General features: G+C 47.5%; 2 long non-coding RNA genes across 2 annotated transcripts; both read left to right on the top strand.

The window, feature by feature from the left end:
- The first annotated feature begins 1,463 nt into the window (after positions 1-1,463).
- On the top strand, positions 1,464-2,786 carry LOC130656183 (uncharacterized). The gene is made up of 2 exons (XR_008984868.1): positions 1,464-2,078; positions 2,442-2,786. It is a non-coding gene; the product is annotated as an uncharacterized LOC130656183 (long non-coding RNA).
- A 2,592-nt stretch (positions 2,787-5,378) lies between these two features.
- On the top strand, positions 5,379-6,244 carry LOC130656658 (uncharacterized). Its single transcript, XR_008984974.1, has 2 exons — positions 5,379-5,536; positions 5,900-6,244. It is a non-coding gene; the product is annotated as an uncharacterized LOC130656658 (long non-coding RNA).
- Positions 6,245-10,779: the final 4,535 nt, after the last annotated feature.

The raw sequence follows: 10,779 nt of genomic DNA, 5'->3' as shown, positions 1-10,779 counted from the left end.
ACGCGATTTGTGTGTAAGGCCTTTATTATGCTGCAAGAGGCCATAGTACAGCCTTTAGAGGCCTGTACACGTAGTTGACGGTGTTATAAGGTCATAGCGCAATGGAAAACAACTTGGGACGTCGTAATCCATTGAGAGTGGAATAATTAGACCAATGGTAACCTTTGTAGGCACGTGGAACAACGCGATTTGTGTGTACGACCTTTATTAGGCCGCAAAAGGCCATATTACAGCCTTTAAAGGCCTGTACACGTAGTTGACGGTGTTATAAAGCTGTGACGCGATGGAAAGCAACTTGGGACGTCCTAGTCAATTGAGAGTGGAAGGATTAGACCAATGGTAACTTGCGCAGGCACGTGCGCCACGTGATATACATGTAAGGCCTTTATTAGGCTGCAAGAGGCCATATTACAGCCTTTTGAGGCCTGTACGCGTAGTTGACGGTGTTATAACGCCATGGTGCAATGGAAAACCACTTGGGACGTCATACATAGTCTAATGAGAGTGGAGGGATTAGATTGATCGTAACTCGCCCAGGCACGTGGAACAACGCGATTTATGTGTACGACCTTTATTAGGCTGCAAGAGGCCATGTTACAGCCTTTACGGGCCTGTACCTGTAGTTGACGGTGTTAAAAAGTCATGGCGCAATGGAAAACAACTTTGGACGTCGTAGTCCATTGAGAGTGGAGGGATTAGTCCGATCGTAACTAGTGCAGGCACGTGGAACCACATGATATACGTGTAAGGCCTTTATTAGGCTGCAAAATGCCATAGTACAGCCTTTAGACGCCTGTACACGTAGTTGACGGTGTTATAACGCCAAGGCGCAATGAAAAACCACTTGGGACGTCATAGTCCAATGAGAGTGGAGGGATTAGATTGATCGTAACTCCCCCAGGCACGTGGAACACCGCGATTTGTGTGCACGACCTTTAATAAGCTGCAAAATGCCATAGTACAGCCTTTTGAGGCCTGTACGCGTAGTTGACGGTGTTATAACGCCATGGCGCAATGGAAAACCACTTGGGACGTCATAGTCCAATGACAATGGAGGGATTAGTCCGCTCGTAACTTGCGCAGGCACGTGCAACCACGTGATATACGTGAAAGGCCTTTGTTAGGCTGCAAATGACCATATTACAGCCTTTAAAGGCCTGTGCACGTAGTTGACGGTGTTATAAAGCCGTGACGCAATGGAAAACAACTTGGGACGTCCTAGTCCATTGAGAGTAGAAGGATTAGACCAATGGTAACTTGCGCAGGCGCGTACGACCTCGTGATATACGCGTAAGGCCTTTATTATGCTGCAAGAGGCCATATTACAGCCTTTTGAGGCCTGTACCCGTAGTTGACGGTGTTATAACGCCATGGCGCAATGAAAAACCACTTGGGACGTCATAGTCTAATGAGAGTGGAGGGATTAGACCGATCGTAACTCGCCCAGGCATGTAGAACAACGCGATTTGTGTGTAAGGCCTTTATTATGCTGCAAGAGGCCATATTACAGCCTTTAAAGGCCTGTACCCATAGTTCACGGTGTTATAAAGTCTTGGCGCAATGGAAAACAACTTGGGACGTCGTAGTCCATTGAGAGTGGAAGGATTAGACCAATGGTAACCTGTGCAGGCACGTGGAACAACGCGATTTGTGTGTACGACCATTATTAGGCTGCAAAATGCCATAGTACAGCCTTTAGAGGCCTGTACACGTAGTTGACGGTGTTATAAGGTTATAGCGCAATGGAAAACAACTTGGGACGTCGTAATCCATTGAGAGTGGAATAATTAGACCAATGGTAACCTTTGTAGGCACGTGGAACAACGCGATTTGTGTCTACGACCTTTATTAGGCCGCAAAAGGCCATATTACAGCCTTTAAAGGCCTGTACACGTAGTTGACGGTGTTATAAAGCTGTGACGCAATGGAAAGCGACTTGGGACGTCCTAGTCAATTGAGAGTGGAAGGATTAGACCAATGGTAACTTGCGCAGGCACGTGCGCCACGTGATATACGTGTAAGGCCTTTATTAGGCTGCAAGAGGCCATATTACAGCCTTTGGAGGCCTGCACCCGTAGGTGACGGTGTTATAACGCCATGGTTTAATGGAAAACCACTTGGGACGTCATAGTCCAATGAGAGTGGAAGGATAAGACCGATCGTAACTCGCCCAGGCACGTGGAACAACGCGATTTGTGTGTACCACCTTTATTAGGCCGCAAAAGGTCATATTACAGCCTTTAAAGGCCTGTGCACGTAGTTGACGGTGTTATAAAGCTGTGACGCAATGGAAAGCAACTTGGGACGTCCTAGTCAATTGAGAGTGGAAGGATTAGACCAATGGTAACTTGCGCAGGCACGTGCGCCACGTGATATACGTGTAAGGCCTTTATTAGGCTGCAAGAGGCCATATTACAGCCTTTGAAGGCCTGCACCCGTAGGTGACGGTGTTATAACGCCATGGCGCAATGGAAAACCACTTGGGACGTCATAGTCCAATGAGAGTGGAAGGATTAGACCGATCGTAACTCGCCCAGGCACGTGGAACAACGCGATTTGTGTGTACGACCTTTATTAAGCTGCAAAATGCCATAGTACAGCCTTTTAGAGGCCTGTACGCGTAGTTGACGGTGTTATAAAGTCATGGCGCAATGGAAAACAACATGGGACGTCGTAGTCCATTGAGAGTGGAGTAATTAGACCAGCGGTAATCTGCGCAGGCACGTGCAACCATGTGATATACGTGAAAGGCCTTTATTATGCTGCAAGAGGCCATATTACAGCTTTTTAAAGACTGTACGCGTAGTTGACGGTGTTATAACGCCATGGCGCAATGGAAAACCACTTGGGACGTCATAGTCCAATGACATTGGAGGGATTAGTCCGCTCGTAACTTGCGCAGGCACGTGCAACCACGTGATATACGTGAAAGGCCTTTGTTTGGCTGCAAATGACCATATTACAGCCTTTAAAGGCCTGTGCACGTAGTTGACGGTGTTATAAAGCCGTGACGCAATGGAAAACAACTTGGGACGTCCTAGTCCATTGAGAGTAGAAGGATTAGACCAATGGTAACTTGCGCAGGCACGTACGACCACGTGATATACGTGTAAGGCCTTTATTAGGCTGCAAGATGCCATATTACAGCCTTTTAGGGCCTGTACCCGTAGTTGACGGTGTTATAACGCCATGGCGCAATGAAAAACCACTTGGGACGTCATACATAGTCTAATGAGAGTGGAGGGATTAGATTGATCGTAACTCGCCCAGGCACGTGGAACAACGCGATTTATGTGTACGACCTTTATTAGGCTGCAAGAGGCCATGTTACAGCCTTTACGGGCCTGTACCTGTAGTTGACGGTGTTAAAAAGTCATGGCGCAATGAAAAACAACTTTGGACGTCGTAGTCCATTGAGAGTGGAGGGATTAGTCCGATCGTAACTAGTGCAGGCACGTGGAACCACATGATATACGTGTAAGGCCTTTATTAGGCTGCAAGAGGCCATATTACAGCCTTTAAAGGCCTGTGCGCGTAGTTGACGGTGTTATAAAGTCATGGTGCAATGGAAAACAACTTGGGACGTCGTAGTCCATTTTGAGTGGAATAATTATACCAATGGTAACCTGCGTAGGCACGTGGAGCCACATGATATACGTGTAAGGCCTTTATTATGCTGCAAGAGGACATATTACAGCCTTTGGAGGCCTGCACGCGTAGTTGACGGTGTTATAACGCCATGGCGCTATGGAAAAACCACTTGGGACGTCATAGACCAATGAGAGTGGAGGGATTAGACCGATCGCAACTCGCGCAGGCACGTGGAACAACGCGATTTGTGTGCACGACCTTTATTAGGCCGCAAAAGGCCATATTACAGCCTTTAAAGGCCTGTGCACGTAGTTGACGGTGTTATAAAGCTGTGACGCAATGGAAAGCAACTTGGGACGTCCTAGTCCATTGAGAGTGGAAGGATTAGACCAATGGTAACTAGCGCAGGCGATGCGACCACGTGATATACGTGTAAGGCCTTTATTAGGCTGCAAGAGGCCATATTACATCCTTTAGAGGCCTGTACACGTAATTGACGGTGTTATAACGCCATGGCACTATGGAAAACGACTTGGGACGTCGTAGTCCATTAAAAGTGGAAGGATTAGACCGATGTGAAGCTGCGTAGGCACGTGGAATAACGCGATTTACGTGTGGGCCCTTATTAGGCTGAAGAAGGTCAGATTACGCCATTAGAAGGGCGTTCACGAAGTTGACGTTGTTATATAGTCATGGCGCAATGAAAAACGACTTGGGACGTTGTAGTCCATTGAGAGTGGAATAATTAGACCCATGGTAACCTGCGTAGGCACGTCGAACCACGTGATATACGTGGAAGGCCTTTATTAGGCTACAAGAGGCCATGTTACAGCCTTTAAAGGCCTGTACCCATAGTTCACGGTGTTATAAAGTCTTGGCGCAATGGAAAACAACTTGGGACGTCGTAGTCCATTGAGAGTGGAAGGATTAGACCATTGGTAACCTGTGCAGGCACGTGGAACAACGCGATTTGTGTGTACGACCTTTATTAGGCCGCAAAAGGCCATATTACAGCCTTTAAAGGCCTGTACACGTAGTTGACGGTGTTATAAAGCTGTGACGCAATGGAAAGCAACTTGGGACGTCCTAGTCAATTGAGAGTGGAAGGATTATACCAATGGTAACTTGCGCAGGCACGTGCGCCACGTGATATACGTGTAAAGCCTTTATTAGGCTGCAAGAGGCCATATTACAGCCTTTGGAGGCCTGCACCCGTAGGTGACGGTGTTATAACGCCATGGTTTAATGGAAAACCACTTGGGACGTCATAGTCTAATGAGAGTGGAGGGATTAGACCGATCGTAACTCGCCCAGGCATGTAGAACAACGCGATTTGTGTGTAAGGCCTTTATTATGCTGCAAGAGGCCATATTACAGCCTTTAAAGGCCTGTACCCATAGTTCACGGTGTTATAAAGTCTTGGCGCAATGGAAAACAACTTGGGACGTCGTAGTCCATTGAGAGTGGAAGGATTAGACCAATGGTAACCTGTGCAGGCACGTGGAACAACGCGATTTGTGTGTACGACCATTATTAGGCTGCAAAATGCCATAGTACAGCCTTTAGAGGCCTGTACACGTAGTTGACGGTGTTATAAGGTTATAGCGCAATGGAAAACAACTTGGGACGTCGTAATCCATTGAGAGTGGAATAATTAGACCAATGGTAACCTTTGTAGGCACGTGGAACAATGCGATTTGTGTCTACGACCTTTATTAGGCCGCAAAAGGCCATATTACAGCCTTTAAAGGCCTGTACACGTAGTTGACGGTGTTATAAAGCTGTGACGCAATGGAAAGCGACTTGGGACGTCCTAGTCAATTGAGAGTGGAAGGATTAGACCAATGGTAACTTGCGCAGGCACGTGCGCCACGTGATATACGTGTAAGGCCTTTATTAGGCTGCAAGAGGCCATATTACAGCCTTTGGAGGCCTGCACCCGTAGGTGACGGTGTTATAACGCCATGGTTTAATGGAAAACCACTTGGGACGTCATAGTCCAATGAGAGTGGAAGGATAAGACCGATCGTAACTCGCCCAGGCACGTGGAACAACGCGATTTGTGTGTACCACCTTTATTAGGCCGCAAAAGGTCATATTACAGCCTTTAAAGGCCTGTGCACGTAGTTGACGGTGTTATAAAGCTGTGACGCAATGGAAAGCAACTTGGGACGTCCTAGTCAATTGAGAGTGGAAGGATTAGACCAATGGTAACTTGCGCAGGCACGTGCGCCACGTGATATACGTGTAAGGCCTTTATTAGGCTGCAAGAGGCCATATTACAGCCTTTGAAGGCCTGCACCCGTAGGTGACGGTGTTATAACGCCATGGCGCAATGGAAAACCACTTGGGACGTCATAGTCCAATGAGAGTGGAAGGATTAGACCGATCGTAACTCGCCCAGGCACGTGGAACAACGCGATTTGTGTGTACGACCTTTATTAAGCTGCAAAATGCCATAGTACAGCCTTTTAGAGGCCTGTACGCGTAGTTGACGGTGTTATAAAGTCATGGCGCAATGGAAAACAACATGGGACGTCGTAGTCCATTGAGAGTGGAGTAATTAGACCAGCGGTAATCTGCGCAGGCACGTGCAACCATGTGATATACGTGAAAGGCCTTTATTATGCTGCAAGAGGCCATATTACAGCTTTTTAAAGACTGTACGCGTAGTTGACGGTGTTATAACGCCATGGCGCAATGGAAAACCACTTGGGACGTCATAGTCCAATGACATTGGAGGGATTAGTCCGCTCGTAACTTGCGCAGGCACGTGCAACCACGTGATATACGTGAAAGGCCTTTGTTTGGCTGCAAATGACCATATTACAGCCTTTAAAGGCCTGTGCACGTAGTTGACGGTGTTATAAAGCCGTGACGCAATGGAAAACAACTTGGGACGTCCTAGTCCATTGAGAGTAGAAGGATTAGACCAATGGTAACTTGCGCAGGCACGTACGACCACGTGATATACGTGTAAGGCCTTTATTAGGCTGCAAGATGCCATATTACAGCCTTTTAGGGCCTGTACCCGTAGTTGACGGTGTTATAACGCCATGGCGCAATGAAAAACCACTTGTCGTAGTCCATTGAGAGTGGAGGGATTAGTCCGATCGTAACTAGTGCAGGCACGTGGAACCACATGATATACGTGTAAGGCCTTTATTAGGCTGCAAGAGGCCATATTACAGCCTTTAAAGGCCTGTGCGCGTAGTTGACGGTGTTATAAAGTCATGGTGCAATGGAAAACAACTTGGGACGTCGTAGTCCATTTTGAGTGGAATAATTATACCAATGGTAACCTGCGTAGGCACGTGGAGCCACATGATATACGTGTAAGGCCTTTATTATGCTGCAAGAGGACATATTACAGCCTTTGGAGGCCTGCACGCGTAGTTGACGGTGTTATAACGCCATGGCGCTATGGAAAAACCACTTGGGACGTCATAGACCAATGAGAGTGGAGGGATTAGACCGATCGCAACTCGCGCAGGCACGTGGAACAACGCGATTTGTGTGCACGACCTTTATTAGGCCGCAAAAGGCCATATTACAGCCTTTAAAGGCCTGTGCACGTAGTTGACGGTGTTATAAAGCTGTGACGCAATGGAAAGCAACTTGGGACGTCCTAGTCCATTGAGAGTGGAAGGATTAGACCAATGGTAACTAGCGCAGGCGATGCGACCACGTGATATACGTGTAAGGCCTTTATTAGGCTGCAAGAGGCCATATTACATCCTTTAGAGGCCTGTACACGTAATTGACGGTGTTATAACGCCATGGCACTATGGAAAACGACTTGGGACGTCGTAGTCCATTAAAAGTGGAAGGATTAGACCGATGTGAAGCTGCGTAGGCACGTGGAATAACGCGATTTACGTGTGGGCCCTTATTAGGCTGAAGAAGGTCAGATTACGCCATTAGAAGGGCGTTCACGAAGTTGACGTTGTTATATAGTCATGGCGCAATGAAAAACGACTTGGGACGTTGTAGTCCATTGAGAGTGGAATAATTAGACCCATGGTAACCTGCGTAGGCACGTCGAACCACGTGATATACGTGGAAGGCCTTTATTAGGCTACAAGAGGCCATGTTACAGCCTTTAAAGGCCTGTACCCATAGTTCACGGTGTTATAAAGTCTTGGCGCAATGGAAAACAACTTGGGACGTCGTAGTCCATTGAGAGTGGAAGGATTAGACCATTGGTAACCTGTGCAGGCACGTGGAACAACGCGATTTGTGTGTACGACCTTTATTAGGCCGCAAAAGGCCATATTACAGCCTTTAAAGGCCTGTACACGTAGTTGACGGTGTTATAAAGCTGTGACGCAATGGAAAGCAACTTGGGACGTCCTAGTCAATTGAGAGTGGAAGGATTATACCAATGGTAACTTGCGCAGGCACGTGCGCCACGTGATATACGTGTAAAGCCTTTATTAGGCTGCAAGAGGCCATATTACAGCCTTTGGAGGCCTGCACCCGTAGGTGACGGTGTTATAACGCCATGGTTTAATGGAAAACCACTTGGGACGTCATAGTCCAATGAGAGTGGAAGGATTAGACCAATGGTAACTTGCGCAGGCACGTGCGCCACGTGATATACGTGTAAGGCCTTTATTAGGCTGCAAGAGGCCATATTACATCCTTTAGAAGCCTGTACACGTAATTGACGGTGTTATAACGCCATGGCACTATGGAAAACGACTTGGGACGTCGTAGTCCATTAAAAGTGGAAGGATTAGACCGATGTGAAGCTGCGTAGGCACGTGGAATAACGCGATTTACGTGTGGGCCCTTATTAGGCTGGAGAAGGTCAGATTACGCCATTAGAAGGCCGCTCACGAAGTTGACGTTGTTATATAGTCATGGCGCAATGAAAAACGACTTGGGACGTTGTAGTCCATTGAGAGTGGAATAATTAGACCCATGGTAACCTGCGTAGGCACGTCGAACCACGTGATATACGTGGAAGGCCTTTATTAGGCTACAAGAGGCCATGTTACAGCCTTTAAAGGCCTGTACCCATAGTTCACGGTGTTATAAAGTCTTGGCGCAATGGAAAACAACTTGGGACGTCGTAGTCCATTGAGAGTGGAAGGATTAGACCAATGGTAACCTGTGCAGGCACGTGGAACAACGCGATTTGTGTGTACGACCTTTATTAGGCCGCAAAAGGCCATATTACAGCCTTTAAAGGCCTGTACACGTAGTTGACGGTGTTATAAAGCTGTGACGCGATGGAAAGCAACTTGGGACGTCCTAGTCAATTGAGAGTGGAAGGATTAGACCAATGGTAACTTGCGCAGGCACGTGCGCCACGTGATATACGTGTAAGGCCTTTATTATGCTGCAAGAGGCCATATTACAGCCTTTGGAGGCCTGCACCCGTAGGTGACGGTGTTATAACGCCATGGTTTAATGGAAAACCACTTGGGACGTCATAGTCCAATGAGAGTGGAAGGATTAGACCGATCGTAACTCGCCCAGGCACGTGGAACAACGCGATTTGTGTGTACCACCTTTATTAGGCCGCAAAAGGTCATATTACAGCCTTTAAAGGCCTGTGCACGTAGTTGACGGTGTTATAAAGCTGTGACGCAATGGAAAGCAACTTGGGACGTCCTAGTCAATTGAGAGTGGAAGGATTAGACCAATGGTAACTTGCGCAGGCACGTGCAACCACGTTATATACGTGAAAGGCCTTTGTTTGGCTGCAAATGACCATATTACAGCCTTTAAAGGCCTGTGCACGTAGTTGACGGTGTTATAAAGCCGTGACGCAATGGAAAACAACTTGGGACGTCCTAGTCCATTGAGAGTAGAAGGATTAGACCAATGGTAACTTGCGCAGGCACGTACGACCACGTGATATGCGTGTAAGGCCTTTATTAGGCTGCAAGAGGCCATATTACAGCCTTTGGAGGCCTGCACCCGTAGGTGACGGTGTTATAACGCCATGGTTTAATGAAAAACCACTTGGGACGTCCTAGTCCATTGAGAGTAGAAGGATTAGACCAATGGTAACTTGCGCAGGCACGTACGACCACGTGATGTACGTGTAAGGCCTTTATTAGGCTGCAAGAGGCCATGTTACAGCCTTTACAGGCCTGTACCTGTAGTTGACGGTGTTATAAAGTCATGGCGCAATGGAAAACCACTTGGGACGTCCTAGTCTATTGAGAGTAGAAGGATTAGACCATTGGTAACTTGCGCAGGCACGTACGACTACGTGATATACGTGTGAGGCCATATTACAGCCTTTTGAGGCCTGTACCCGTAGTTGACGATGTTATAACGCCATGGCGCAATGGAAAAACCACTTGGGACGTCATAGTCTAATGAGAGTGGAGGGATTAGATTGATCGTAACTCGCCCAGGCACGTGGAACAACGCGATTTATGTGTACGACCTTGATTAGGCTGCAAGAGGCCATGTTACAGCCTTTACAGGCCTGTACCTGTAGTTGACGGTGTTATAAAGTCATGCCGCAATGGAAAACCACTTGGGACGTCATAGTCCAATGACATTGGAGGGATTAGTCCGCTCGTAACTTGCGCAGGCACGTGCAACCACGTGATATACGTGAAAGGCCTTTGTTAGGCTGCAAATGACCATATCACAGCCTTTAAAGGCCTGTGCACGTAGTTGACGGTGTTATAAAGCCGTGACGCAATGGAAAACAACTTGGGACGTCCTAGTCCATTGAGAGTAGAAGGATTAGACCAATGGTAACTTGCGCAGGCACGTACGACCACGTGATATACGTGTAAGGCCTTTATTAGGCTGCAAGAGGCCATATTACAGCCTTTTGAAGCCTGTGCACGTAGTTGACAGTGTTATAAAGCTGTGACGCAATGGAAAGCAACTTGGGACGTCCTAGTCAATTGAGAGTGGAAGGATTAGACCAATGGTAACTTGCGCAGGCACGTGCAACCACGTGATATACGTGAAAGGCCTTTGTTTGGCTGCAAATGACCATATTACAGCCTTTAAAGGCCTGTGCACGTAGTTGACGGTGTTATAAAGCCGTGACGCAATGGAAAACAACTTGGGACGTCCTAGTCCATTGAGAGTAGAAGGATTAGACCAGTGATAACTTGCGCAGGCACGTACGACCACGTGATATGCGTGTAAGGCCTTTATTAGGCTGCAAGAGGCCATATTACAGCCTTTGGAGGCCTGCACCCG

Source organism: Hydractinia symbiolongicarpus, chromosome 9, assembly GCF_029227915.1.
Source record: "Hydractinia symbiolongicarpus strain clone_291-10 chromosome 9, HSymV2.1, whole genome shotgun sequence".
Taxonomy (NCBI): domain Eukaryota; kingdom Metazoa; phylum Cnidaria; class Hydrozoa; order Anthoathecata; family Hydractiniidae; genus Hydractinia; species Hydractinia symbiolongicarpus.
The sequence above is the reverse complement of the archived record's forward strand: the minus strand, read 5'-3'. Positions and strand labels throughout refer to the sequence as shown.